The sequence below is a fragment of the Trachinotus anak genome, unplaced genomic scaffold, assembly GCF_046630095.1.
Source record: "Trachinotus anak isolate AG129_WGS33_773 ecotype Australia unplaced genomic scaffold, CSIRO_AGI_Tana_v1 ptg000008l, whole genome shotgun sequence".
Taxonomy (NCBI): Eukaryota; Metazoa; Chordata; class Actinopteri; order Carangiformes; family Carangidae; genus Trachinotus; species Trachinotus anak.
In genome coordinates, this window is record NW_027273859.1 from 6,370,370 (window position 1) to 6,383,026 (window position 12,657).

The 12,657-nt window shown below is 43.3% G+C and overlaps 1 protein-coding gene across 11 annotated transcripts in view; it reads right to left on the reverse strand.

The window, feature by feature from the left end:
* The window catches only part of arvcfb (ARVCF delta catenin family member b), a 227,768-nt gene that overhangs the window by 89,132 nt on the left and 125,979 nt on the right, over window positions 1-12,657 (reverse strand). Inside the window, exon 2 of one of the 11 annotated variants that reach the window (XM_071482102.1) lies at window positions 3,983-4,054. The exons of the other annotated variants lie outside the window; for them this stretch is intronic. The gene's annotated coding sequence lies outside the window, so the exon portion shown is untranslated. The remainder of the gene's footprint in view (window positions 1-3,982; window positions 4,055-12,657) is intronic. 11 annotated transcript variants of the gene reach the window in all.

Consider the following 12,657-nt stretch of genomic DNA (forward strand, 5'->3'; position numbering starts at 1 on the left):
TGTCTTAGCCAGTGGAATATTGGTAACCTCTGAGTTGGATAATGGAGCTTACGATCTGATGGTTGCAGAGTGAAATTCTCCAATCAGCTCGATCAGAAAAACAAGGGAAAAGTCTCTCTCAGCTAAAAACAACACTGAGTGCATTTTAGTGCACCTGCTCCCTGGCACAACTGTAGATGTATTGAATAGAATGCCATGAAAATGCGAAAGTATGTGTCAAACCTGGATAAAGAGGATAAAAACATATTAAGGATACCTGGTGAAGAGTCAAAACATAAGCTTTTGTAAACTTAAGCAAGCCTATCTGTTAAGGATAAAAAAATACACCTTTGGGGCCTGAGCCCAAGTAAATGACAAAGCAACAAGAACCTTTGTCTTGTTGCCTAGCCTTAAAAGCCAAGAGCTGGACACAACTTGTGATGAGGGCTTGCAAGAGCTTTCCCTGTTAAATCTCTTCTATTCGTCCAGTGGCAGCAGAGAGGCTGAGGTGTCAAACAGACAGGGATTTGGCTGTGAAGAAGGCCTGAGGATTTGTACATCCTGCACTTTATTCATTCTGGTGTGGTTGGCTCTGACTAGCAGTATGAGGAAGAGAGTTTGGTGGTTAATCAAGCCTCATCTTTCTGATCAGTGGGTAGAGACAGACTGACTTGTGCTTGTATTTGTGCTACACAAAGAAAAGAAGATTTCCTAGTTGTGTTTGCTACATTATATTAAACTACAGGAAATCATTGTGTCTATCCGACCAGGTATGAGAAGAGACGTAAGAGCTCGAGCTCCTTCATAACTTAGCAATGTCCGACACGATCAATGCCTCCAAAAAACAATACCCTTGACGAGAGCCCTTTAGCAGTCTCCTGTGGATTATATTTCATTACAATAGATCTTGCAGGGACACACAGCTCCTTAGAAGCGACTAATCTCAAGTGTAATGGATCGCTGTGCTCTGAAAAGAAAGGGAGGAGGAGTAAGTGGAAGACAAAGGCGGGGGATGAAGTGATACAGCAGTGTCAATTAGCATCAGCCCGCTATCTCCCATCAATCCACACCCATTCATCATCTGTGTTCAATAAGCTGCTCGGTGTTGTCTGAGGATGGAGTAAAATGATGGAAAAGGAGAGAGCGTACACTGATAAGGGGCTTTCCCTCCCCTGGGACAGAAACACAACAAGAAAACTTCAGTTGGAGTTAAGAGAATGAGTCATCACTGCAGTAGGTGTCCAAGGTGTATGGTACAAATAGAACAGACATGTTATTGTCTTTGTAGTGAAAGTATTAGTACTAACATAGTAACAGACACATGTCAAAATGTCAACACATTTTCAGGGCTGCTGACTGAACTGTCCTGAGCGTGAGTAAAAATCTTTGATCTTTGAACACATATTTTCTGAACTTCAGTCAATCAGAAAACTTTTCAAACTGTAAACTGTATTTTATTTAAGAAAGGTTCTTGACTTGACACTGACATACTGAGTAAATTGTGTGGGGCTTTTTGTAAGTTTTCTCTGTGGCCAGATGTGGTTTCTTTCCGGGATTGTGTGACTGTCTCTTGGCAAGAGCCTCAACCATCGTTGTGTTTATAATACAAGAGTTTATAATATGCTCTTTGAACAGTGCTATGTCTTCAGGGCAGATTGGAGGATACATCGGGTCACTATCGGAAAGTGACGTGATGGGCTGGGGCTAGCTGTATAGCATGCTAACTTCAATAAAAGAAAAAAAACTGACAGAAACAAGAGTTAACATTGATGCTGCTTTCCACCGCTGGAGACAGCTGTTGGTGAGTAAAGGAATAAAGTTTGATGCTGAACTCGCAACATTTCTTCTTGACTGGTGAGTAAACAGCTGTTGATGCTAACCTTGGCTATATAGTTATAGCAAAACTTACAAATAGTGCCTTTACATGACAAAAAAAGAGTGGTGCATTAGTGGTTAAGATGTACACCAAATAACCACGACATCCCCAGTCGATTTCTGGGGACCTATATTAGTTCTATGTCCTATCTCTTTCTTGCTTGCCCATGTTTCCTGTCTGTGTCTACACTGTAACTATCTAATAAATACAAAAAAATAAAAATAAGAAAAACTTAATCATCTATCCCAAGCTAAGGTATTGATAACAACACTGGTACTAAAATGCTGGCATTTGATTGAGAGCGTTATCAAATTTTACCCAGCCTTTTCCAAGTTGCAAAGTGATACCTAATTTCTTTTTCAATATCAAAACTGCATTTTTTCATTACCTTAGTTTGAGGAATATGATGTTTTTCTGCAAACAACTTTTTTATTTACCAGAAGACATCAAAGTTCTCAAAGGTTTAATGCTGTCAGTGCTCTGCTGACACTTTTGCTGCCATGCCTGTCATTTGCTTCAACTGCTGCTGTATATCATTTCCCACCCCCACAATAAGTTGCAACTCCACCCCAGCATCCATCTGTAGGTCCTGTAGTAGTGTAAGTTCCCCTTGGGAAGTTATCATCATCGTCGAGTTTGGTGGGGAGTGATAAGGTCAGAGCCTAGAAACCAAATAGATACACTGTAATTAGTCACATGATAAACCATTCAACATGAGTTTGATGACTGAAATGAAATTCAGTCTACAACTGGAAGAATCACTATTTATAATCAGGATTTGTTTGATCAAAAATGATTTAAGTACAGCAGTAATCTGATACCAGGTGCTACAAACACCTCTCAGTCAGTACCAAAAACGTCCTGAGCTTCAATACTCAGCTTCACATACAGTGAAGTAATAATTAGGAGCAGCTTCTAGGCTGCAAATACCAGCATTTACAAGTTAGATATCTTTAAATTAAGCCTCACTTTTAAAACTAGTTGAGAAGTCAAAAGAGACAATGAAAGCAAGAAAGGTAATTATCTGTAAGGAATGGTTCCTATGAATAGCACCACATGTTTCCTTTGTCAATTACTGCAGGTGTACATGAGGACAACTTTTCCCATTCACTCCTACACAACCTCAGCGAGCAGAAATTTGATCTGCAGGCCTCAGTCTGAACACAGTGGGAGGGAGCCTCTGGTTACTTTCAGGCTGAGACAACAGAACCTGTCAGATCACCACCTGGTCATGCATACCGCCGTGATCAGAGTCACCTTCCTTCCTGATACACACATACACAACACGCTCAGTCTTAGCCTGACCCCTGTGCAGTGACTAACAGGATTTCACTGCAGAGTCATGCCAGCAATCATTACATGGCTCTTACACAATTAATCCTCCAGCAAAGATCGCCTGGCTAACCTTGGGTCGTCCAATTTTCCATCAGCCCCTTCTGTTTCTACCACCTGCCCTCTCGGCAGCTCTGCACAGCAAAGAATCACATGATGAAGTTCAACAGAGAGTGAGGGAGAAAGGAGTGTGTGAGAGCGTAGTGCACTAGGGTTACCCATTAAAAAAACAACTGTGAACCGTGGCCGTGTGATCCAAACATCCAGCCAAAACAAGCCTTGTTTGTAGGATGAAGCAGAGGCAGGAGGGAAGTCAAGTAGAGGAAGGGGAACTAGAGAGGCTGACAATGCATGGCACAGGCCCAAGACAGCATGCTCTCCCAGGGTAAAGACGGAGAAGGGGGGCATTCAGGCACATCCAGGGCCAGCCACGCAGGTCTCATCACAATTACATTCGAGGCAGAGGTCCCAGCTCTCTGGAATGATTGGAAGTCCAACTGACCTGGTATTGATGTGTGTGGTGATCTTTGTGCATTTGTGTGTGCTTCAAGTCTAAATGTCCTTCCAGTCAACAGTGTATAGCACACACAAAGCACACACAAGTAACACACACAAGAGGGGAAAGGGCCAAAGTCCCAATGATGCAGCTGGGAATGATGGGACCTTAATCTTTCCGTCTCTGGTGACTGATCCTGAGCCAAATCTGGGCTTCTCTCCCTCTCTCATCTCTTTCACGCCTGGCCTCCTGGTTTCAGACGCCTCCATCATTTCCCACCCTAGTCCTGCTTTTTTTACCTCTTCCCAGAATCCCCCGTCTACTTCCCCTCATGCCACCTTCTGTCGACGTGCCCTTTTGTTCCATAGCTCCTAGAGACAGGACAAAACTCGGGTTAGCCAAACCGCTTGACAGGCTCAAGCCCTCAAAGACAGAGGCCACCTCCAAGTCTCAAAACCAACTGCACAAAAAAAAAAAGCCCTGTGGGTAAAGCTTGATTGCTTCCCGACAGGGCATCACAAACACATTTTCCTACTGCGAACCAACTTTCTAACGATAAATGGAGCGCCCAGGTCGCCCCTCAGCAACACTCAACACCACCTTAATCTCTGAAAAGACTGATATTCTCATTCAAATTTGCCAGCAGATGTTTTGAAATCTTGGGTAATTTCTTACATATGCCATCAATTATACGCTGTACATACAAACACGCTTGCACACGTCACATACCACATGTGTTTTCCGCACAATTCAAGGCGTGTGGTCAAATTAGGTGTCAAACAGGCAGAAAGTCACTCTAAACAAAGAATTCATGGTAGCACTGAGCAGTAGCAGGATATATAAGCAGATGTAGTGCAGATATTCAGTACGTAGCCTGAGAGACAGAGAGGGAGAGGGGGATAAATAAAGAACAAAAGGAGGAGAAACTACTTGGAGCTAATAGAGTAAAACTAAAACAATGAGCCTTGAAGGGGGTCAGCCTCACGGCCAGGGTTTGATTATTTGGACAGCGGGTGTGGCCAAGGGAGAGAGAGAAAAAGAAGAATTCATCGCTGCAGAGGCAGATTAGTGGTAGCTGGCTTTGGCCGATGGGTGGTGGGCGGGATGAGGGGCGGTGGTGGGTTTACCGTGATGGCGTAACTCTGGGTTCCCGGAGGGTGGGTTGTTTGCATTGCCCCTCCCCTCAAGCCTCTGGATCGCTGTCAGCATGACTCTGTCAGAGGGCTGCTGATTGGAGGGGTGGACGGCAGTGTGTGGAGGAGGCTGAGAGACAGGCTTTGCCAGAAGCTCAGTTCATGTGAGGTCTACTGGAGATTTAGGGAGTTGGAAAGGGGACATATGTTCCACTTCCTGTCAGGCTACCAGAACAACTCTTACTGTCCCCCCCGACACCCTTTCTCTAAAAGCCGCAGGGTCTCCTATTTAGCAGAAATTTACCCCCCTCCCTCCATCTCTGGCTTTATTTCTGTCTCTCTTGTGTAGAAAACAGTAAAGCCTGGGGCGGTTATAATGGAGGACTACTAACAGGCTTAGCAGGGTACTCGCACTGTTTTAGGAAAGATACTAAATATCCTCCTCTGGGACTTCAGTGGAGGAGTGTGTAGGGGATTCTCTACAAGAAGCAGGATGTCATCACAACAGAGCCATATTTCTCAGGATCTGCCAGGAGTTCTCAAACTGTTTTATGTCATGAATTCCGAAACAGACCCAATGAACTTGTTTGGCAAAATTTGTGCTTTTACTGATTTACTTCCAAACTATATAAATGTCTACATTTCCCCTCAGAAGGTAATAGAAGTGAGACTGAAACCTGCGACTGCATCCACTCTAATGAATTCTCTAGTTAGGACATTTTGGACCAAATTAAACAACTCCTCATCGTGACAAGAAACCCCCATTACCTACTGAAGGAGCCCCAGCACCCAAAGGCATTTCAGACACCACCAGAAGTCTGCGCTGAAAAACAGTCATTGCACATATAGATAGCACCTCGCAGAGCTAACGCAGTCCATCACAATAACTGCGAATGCTTTTCAAATATGTACTCAGTCAGACATGATTAACCCCCCTCTGGGGACATTTTTACAGCCTTGTGCCAACCGCCTGGTAAAAGATTGGGCTCATTTTGCGGGCAATGGAATGGCGTCAGAGCCAGAGGCGGGGGACAAGGCACAAGAACTGACCGATGGAGAAATCCCCTCCCAATTTACTGCTCACCTTCAATGGTTCGTGAGATAAGGTGAAGCGGGATGTATATGTTTCCCATAAAGGAGCCATTGTGCAGTTGGATAAATCTATCAGGAGGCTTGAGCTATGGCCCGGTTACTTTATTTATTATTCTGTGCCAGATGAAAAGAAATGCGATATTGCATCTACTCTGCCCTGCTCTGCTCAGAAGGCCTTGGGTAGTGTGTGTGTGTGTGCGTGTGTGTGTGTGTGTGTGTGTGTGTGTGTGTGTGTGTATGTGTGTGAGCACTTAAGTAGGTGTGCGCAGGAGCATCAGGTCAATGCAGTGCACCCTCATTCTGAGTGCTTCCATGTGGACAAGACATTTTCAAATAGATCTTTTTAAAACTGATTGATTTATTCCAGGAGCATCTGCTTCGGCCCAATGTTCATTTTTCAGACTTCTGAACAAACAACAAACATTTTCTGCACCAAAGTGTGACAGACAAAGTACACTAAATAATACTAATCATATTAACATACACTATTGATCAGCACTGATCAATACAGAGTATGTAATGTAAAAACTGTGAACTTAAATAGGCCAAGTAATAATTTCATTTAAATTAAACAATTGACTCAATAAAAAATCACAAGTAACCTCGAGACCTACAGTTTTGTTTTTTACAAACAATTTACAATGATATAGATGATAGAAAATTAGAAAAAAATCCCCATTTCAGAAACTGGGAACGGTGAATACTTTTGTTTTTGTTTGTTGAATGATGGCAAATTGTCAAAACAATGATCAAAATTGTTGTTGTTGAGAGTGATAAATTAGAATAATTAGCAGACTTATTGTTGCATCACTGATACCAGGCTACATCCGTTGCTATGTTTAGGCCTCCACACTGCTGCGGAGGTCTCAAGCCCCGAAAACTGAGACTTTTAGAAACGCTGCTGGTCCCGTTATAGTTTGAAAACTCTGAGGTTGCATTGTAGTCTGGAAACAATGATGCAGACACCCACGTTCATTTATCAGTCATGAGAACCTGAGGTGAAGGCAGCAAAGATAACAAATCACAAGTGTTACTAACCTTGTTGTCTTTGCTAGCAGCTGTTGTGCAGTTAAATTCTGTATTTTAATGCTTTGCTGTTCCTCATTCATTGTATTTTCTGCAACTAACCAACAGCAGAGTAGACAATCTGTTTCTTTACACTGGCACACAGTGTGTTAGGATAAATGGAGATTTTTCATTTTAAAACCCTACAAAATGAAACTGAGTGTGGAAGTAGCCTTAGTCTCAACCTTCTCATGTACAAATACAGCCATTATTATAATTTCATGATATAATTTTGTGTTAAAAACCAGACAGTCTGCCACCAGACAATCAGATCAGTTGGAGAATGACTGAGGGCTCTTCACAACACAGTCCCTCAGAGTCTGAGCAGGTTGGAGCCAGAGCTGACTGTTAAACAAAATCTGTGGGTCAACCAGAGTACACACACACAACGTCCTCCACATCACTCCAAAACAAAGACAGAGCTGCCTCTCATCTCGCAATGTTGGCAGTGAAAAACAATGAGTCTGGGTCTGCACAAAGCATTTCTCATGTTAAGGCTCGTAGCAGCAATAAACGTGAGTGAGAGGGAGAGAAAGGAAAGGCCACCGGATCCGCACATCATGAATTCCACGGCCTCTAGAAGAGGTAAAACGGGCTAAATTAGCTCTGAACAGGATCTGTATTGGTTTGCTACAGATGAAATTGTGTTGCAGTTAAGATTTTTAATCAGAGATTAACAGCACCACAAAAAACAACAGCTCATTTACAAGCTAATGGAAACGAGTCTACCTGATTTCCTCTGAATATTCAGTAGGGGGTAAAAATGCAGAGAGACAATAGACACAGCCCTCATTCTGGTGCTGTGCGCCTGTGTGTGTATCTGTGTGTGAGGCTGAGAGAACCAGAGAGTCTTTTAAGCTCAGTTTCAAAGCTGCAAGCTGATCATGAATATTTAAAACGAGGCAGATATCTGAAATATAGTTTTGGTGCTGTGCCTTTTTTGTTTTGCATGCTAAATTAGCAGAGAGTACATTTTCAGCTAGAGCCACCGTATAAAAATAAATAACATCTTTAAAGCTGTGGCTCATTCACTATGAAGTGTGGTTCTCACTCCAAACATTTGTCAAATGAACTAAAAAATATCAGGAAAATGCGTTTTGAATGATCAGGAGAGCACTCCAGAGAATATATGTTAAGAATGCAGAGTAAAGCCTTTTGGATGGAGGCAAATTGAAAACTGCTGCACTGCTACATAACAAGGATGGGCGAGTGGGTGGGCAGTAGTGGAAGTTTTTTTTTTTAATTTGTGGGGGGGGGGGGGGGCTACCTTGAATCTCACTCTCTAATAGAGTCATTCCAGAGCTCCTTCAGGTGTAAGATATGAAAGGGCATCTCTGTCTTCAGCATCAGCATTAGCACTTCTTAAATTGTATTTCTGTGTCATGCACTATTCATGCTCTGGGTCTGTGTTGTGTTGCTCTGCAGGTGGTTGGGAGGAAGAGGAGGATGCAGATGAAATATGGATTATCTCCTCTAAGTGTCTGGCTAAGCCCCACTTTGCTGGCACCCCTGCTTTTCAGTGTAGCTCCCCTCCCACTCAGCCAGCCAGCTGCAGGCCTAGCATCTGTCTGCTAACCCCCCGCTCAGCCTTTAATCAAGCAAACACACACACAAACATCTCTATCCATCTCCCCCCATAATGAAACCCCCCCCACCTCCTGCATCAGCTGGTGCTGTTCTGTGCAACAGGAAATGCTGACTTCTGAAGATTTAGGTATCCAGTAAACAGGATCTTGAACCAAACGAGCCGTTAGCTGAAAGAGGAGTGATGACAACTCACAGACTCCCAACTGTCCTATTAGGAGATAGGTCAGGGTGGTTTGGATGACAGATATCATCCAAACCCTGGTGAAGACATGACTCCCCACAGGAAGGAAATCTCAGCCCAACCCTTCAGAGTCCTCTGGGAGATCAGCCAGAGCTGCTTCTAATCCTAAACCCACACAGCTCCACAGAGTCATTCACTTAGCCTCTAGACATCACCTCCCTACTCACTGGATTTACATTAAAGAATATTTCTGGGGGGGTTTTTGTTTGGTTTTTTTTTTTTACAATTTAGGTGGTTATTTTTGCAGTTTTGGCCATCATTCATATTGGTAGCACTCTCCAAGTTGCTGAGCTGCTGAGTTGTGTGAACATCGCTACACAAATGTTGGACAGAGGCAGAAAACACAAGCAGTCAGACTTCAAACAAAACCTCAAGTTAGCCAAACTTATCTGGACAAGAAAACAAGGAGAAACTGTCTGTAAACATCTATTACAGTTTACAGACCAACTTAGTGTTAACTGTACACACACTGTTTTCATGTGTGATCAGGGGCTATTACCATCACTTTCAGTTTTACCTTCAAGTGAAGCAGTTTGGAAAATCTTGTAGAGAAAGACAGAAACAATGGCCAAAACTTTTCAAATAACACTGAGCAAAATGATGAGGCAGATTTTCTAAACATTTCTCCTCCTGAACAACTTTCGGCTGTCAAAGGGATCTGCAGTAGATCAAGCAGAAGAAACCAGTAAACAGTCAGGTCTCTCATTATTTTCATTATCCTTGAATCTGTTGATTACTTTCTGTCTATAATTAATTGATTATGGTCTATAAAAATCTAAAAAATAAGAAGAGTGTGTGACCAATAGTGGAAAACCGAAATATACTGAATTTACAGTGAATTGTCACATTTAAGAAGCTGGAACCAGCAAATCTTTTAACATTTTTGCTTGAAAAATGAAACAATTAATCACCGCAATAGTTGCCAGTTAAGTTTCTTCCAATCACTTAATCAATTAATCGACTCATCATTGCAGCTCTACTTAAGATGTGTGACGTACAGCAGACTGAACTAAAGGTGGTTGAAGTCCACATTAGAGTCCCACACCTGTACTGTGCTGACATTCATTATAAATGAGGAGTTGTCAAAGACCTTTGTGTTACTGACCCTCACTGCCTCACTCTGCGACAGACAGTTTGCAGAGGTTCGTACACTGCCCGTTAGGAGGTGACAGTCACACTTACACAAACTCTACTGTGGTTCATTAAGAGTGAGAAATGAAAACATTAAACTACTGCTCATTTTTCAAGGGACCCCTAAAGCCTCCTCAAGGACCCCGCATTTCACTGTGTGATAGATCCACACCACCACTGTTTTAACCCCGGGGACCCTGGGTAATATAACAGCAATTATGCAAAGAACAACAGCCATCACGGCACACTTCAGTGAGTGGTGCTTCAGGCTAGTCCATAAGATGAAGAAGCAGCAGCTGATTGAGCCGCTGCGCCTCCCTGTCTACGGCTGTGATTATCAGGAACACTGAGCTTGTGTGTTTTTGTCTCTGTCGGACAGAGGATGTCCGCTGAGAGTCAGCCATCTGATTACCCACAATTCTGCTGCCGTGCAGCCACTCCAAATTAGTTTAGCCTCATCTTCCTCGATTAATTGACAGAAATATGGGTACTTTCCAGAGTTGATGACCAAGGCTGTTTAGTGAACTGGATGAAACCTGAAACCAGGAAACAACATGTTAGTCCCTCTTGTGTATTTGTGGTTGGAGACATTAGATTTATTTATGAACTTGTGATGTGGGTACTTTCCATCTACTAAAGCTCTTCTGAATACTGAACCTGACATTACCGGTGGGTAAATATCATCTGATAAAAGCCACAGTGCAACAACTTCAAACACTGTTGTGAATGTGAAACAGTTCTTATACCAAGTCAGTAAGCTGTGGCAACTCCCACTAATGTCCACAGAGTGGGAAGATGGACACAGTCCTTAACCTCAGGAACTTGTTCATCTTATTAGAATGTTAAGTGGCGTACTGCTGGCACAGTGTTATGAACAGAGTGAGTGAGAGCTGGGAAAACGCAGACGGGAAGGAAGCTCGGGTGCTTGTTGCTTTCCTGCTGTCTGCCCACTGTGGAATCCAACCCCACCCTGGCAGGCTAACTCCATGAAGAGAGGGGGGCTAAGTGGCACAGTCCTGTAGAATTTAGCCCACATTGGCATTCTGGTTATTATGATTATGAATGTTTTTTTTTTTTGTTGTTCTTGTTTTTTTGCCTGGAAAAATGAATAAAAAAGAAATACAAGAGAGACAATCCTCAGTGATGTCTGAAGACATTTATCGGTTTCCTACTGTTGCAGCTGAAATTTAGTCTGTGGTTCATCACCTAATGACACAGGAAATTATTAGCATCCAATCAAAACCAAATGTCTGCAGAAACACAGTCCAACTCCACAGACTGAAAAGAGAAAGTAAACTCCTGTGAGCATGGCGTGCAGTGCTGTGTCCTGTGTCCTGACCCACTGGGACAGCCCTGACAAACACGTCGGCTCTCCTGTAAGACAGTAAACTTTAATGAGCATCCTCCTCTGAGTTTGAGTGTATAGCCAGGGCAGAGGTTTACTGAGGCCGCACCATTCAGGACATTACCTTTGCACCAGCTGGCAGGAGCTGCTTTGTGTGTGTGTGTAAATGTCTGGGGTGAACAGAGGCCCACGCTCTGGCCCACACAGAGAGAGTGAGGTCCACTCAAGGGGGAGCGGGCCTCTGTACGAGGGCTTAAAATAGAGTGGAGGGTGTGAGATGACTGCAGCCAGACCCAGTTTGCGGAGAGCTTTTGTCGGGGGGGGTTCTGCATTCAACAACCCTCACTGCTGTGCAACGAGTTCTGCAGCATGTAAGTGGAGCCCAAAAATAACTCACTACAATGTTGGATCTGGATCCAGATACTGTGCAGACTCAATTACACACAAGACCTTTAAGGTTCAAGGAGGACCGTCAAGAAAATTCTCCCCAACAGCATTTATCACCAAACCCTAGATTTTTCTCATAAAGCAAGAATCATGAAATAGTTTAAGGTGTTAGCAGCTTTCACTGACTCCTCCTAAAATCACACCAGCCTAGTGAGACATCAGTTTTTATGATTATTATTATAATCATAAAAACATTTGCTGGCTGTGGTCACAGAGGAACATCCTTCATTTCAGAGGTGGACAAGGATGACTGGCCAAAATCTAATTCTTAACAAAAGTCTGAATATATTGGCAAACACACTAATGTTCTCTCTCACAAGATATTTCAGTCAACAGCAGCCAACCAGCAGTGTAATTCTGTCTTCTCTCAACACACACACACACACACACACACACACACACACACACACACACACACACACACACACACACACACACACACACAAACACACACCACTGCCACAGTACTTTTATTTTTGAGTGTAACAAAAAAAATTTACTGGACAGCGAGAGCCTTTTCCAATAATCCTGCAGGAGAAAGAGCTGTAAGAAGCAAGCTTTGGCAATGAGAAAAGCAGGCGCACAATCGAAAGCAAATCTTTCTCTGGGAAAACGGAATATAACCACAGGGCTTTTGTCAGCCTTACACTGCTAGAAAGGAGCCAGATATGCATGTTTCTCAAAAGGTCCTTGTCAGCTTTTCACACGGGATTGCAGAGGTTACAAAAGCACGGCATAAGAACTGACCTGGAGGGCTGGACCGACACCAACGGTTAACTACAATACACGCTCACATCCTGTGCTCTTGTGGCTTTAGCATTTTGCCCTCCTGCTTTATGCTTCAGCAGGAATGTGAAGTTCATATACAAAGAATGGTCTGTGACAGAGCGTCCAGGAAACAATGCTGCACACTGACATGTTGTGTCCTTGAAG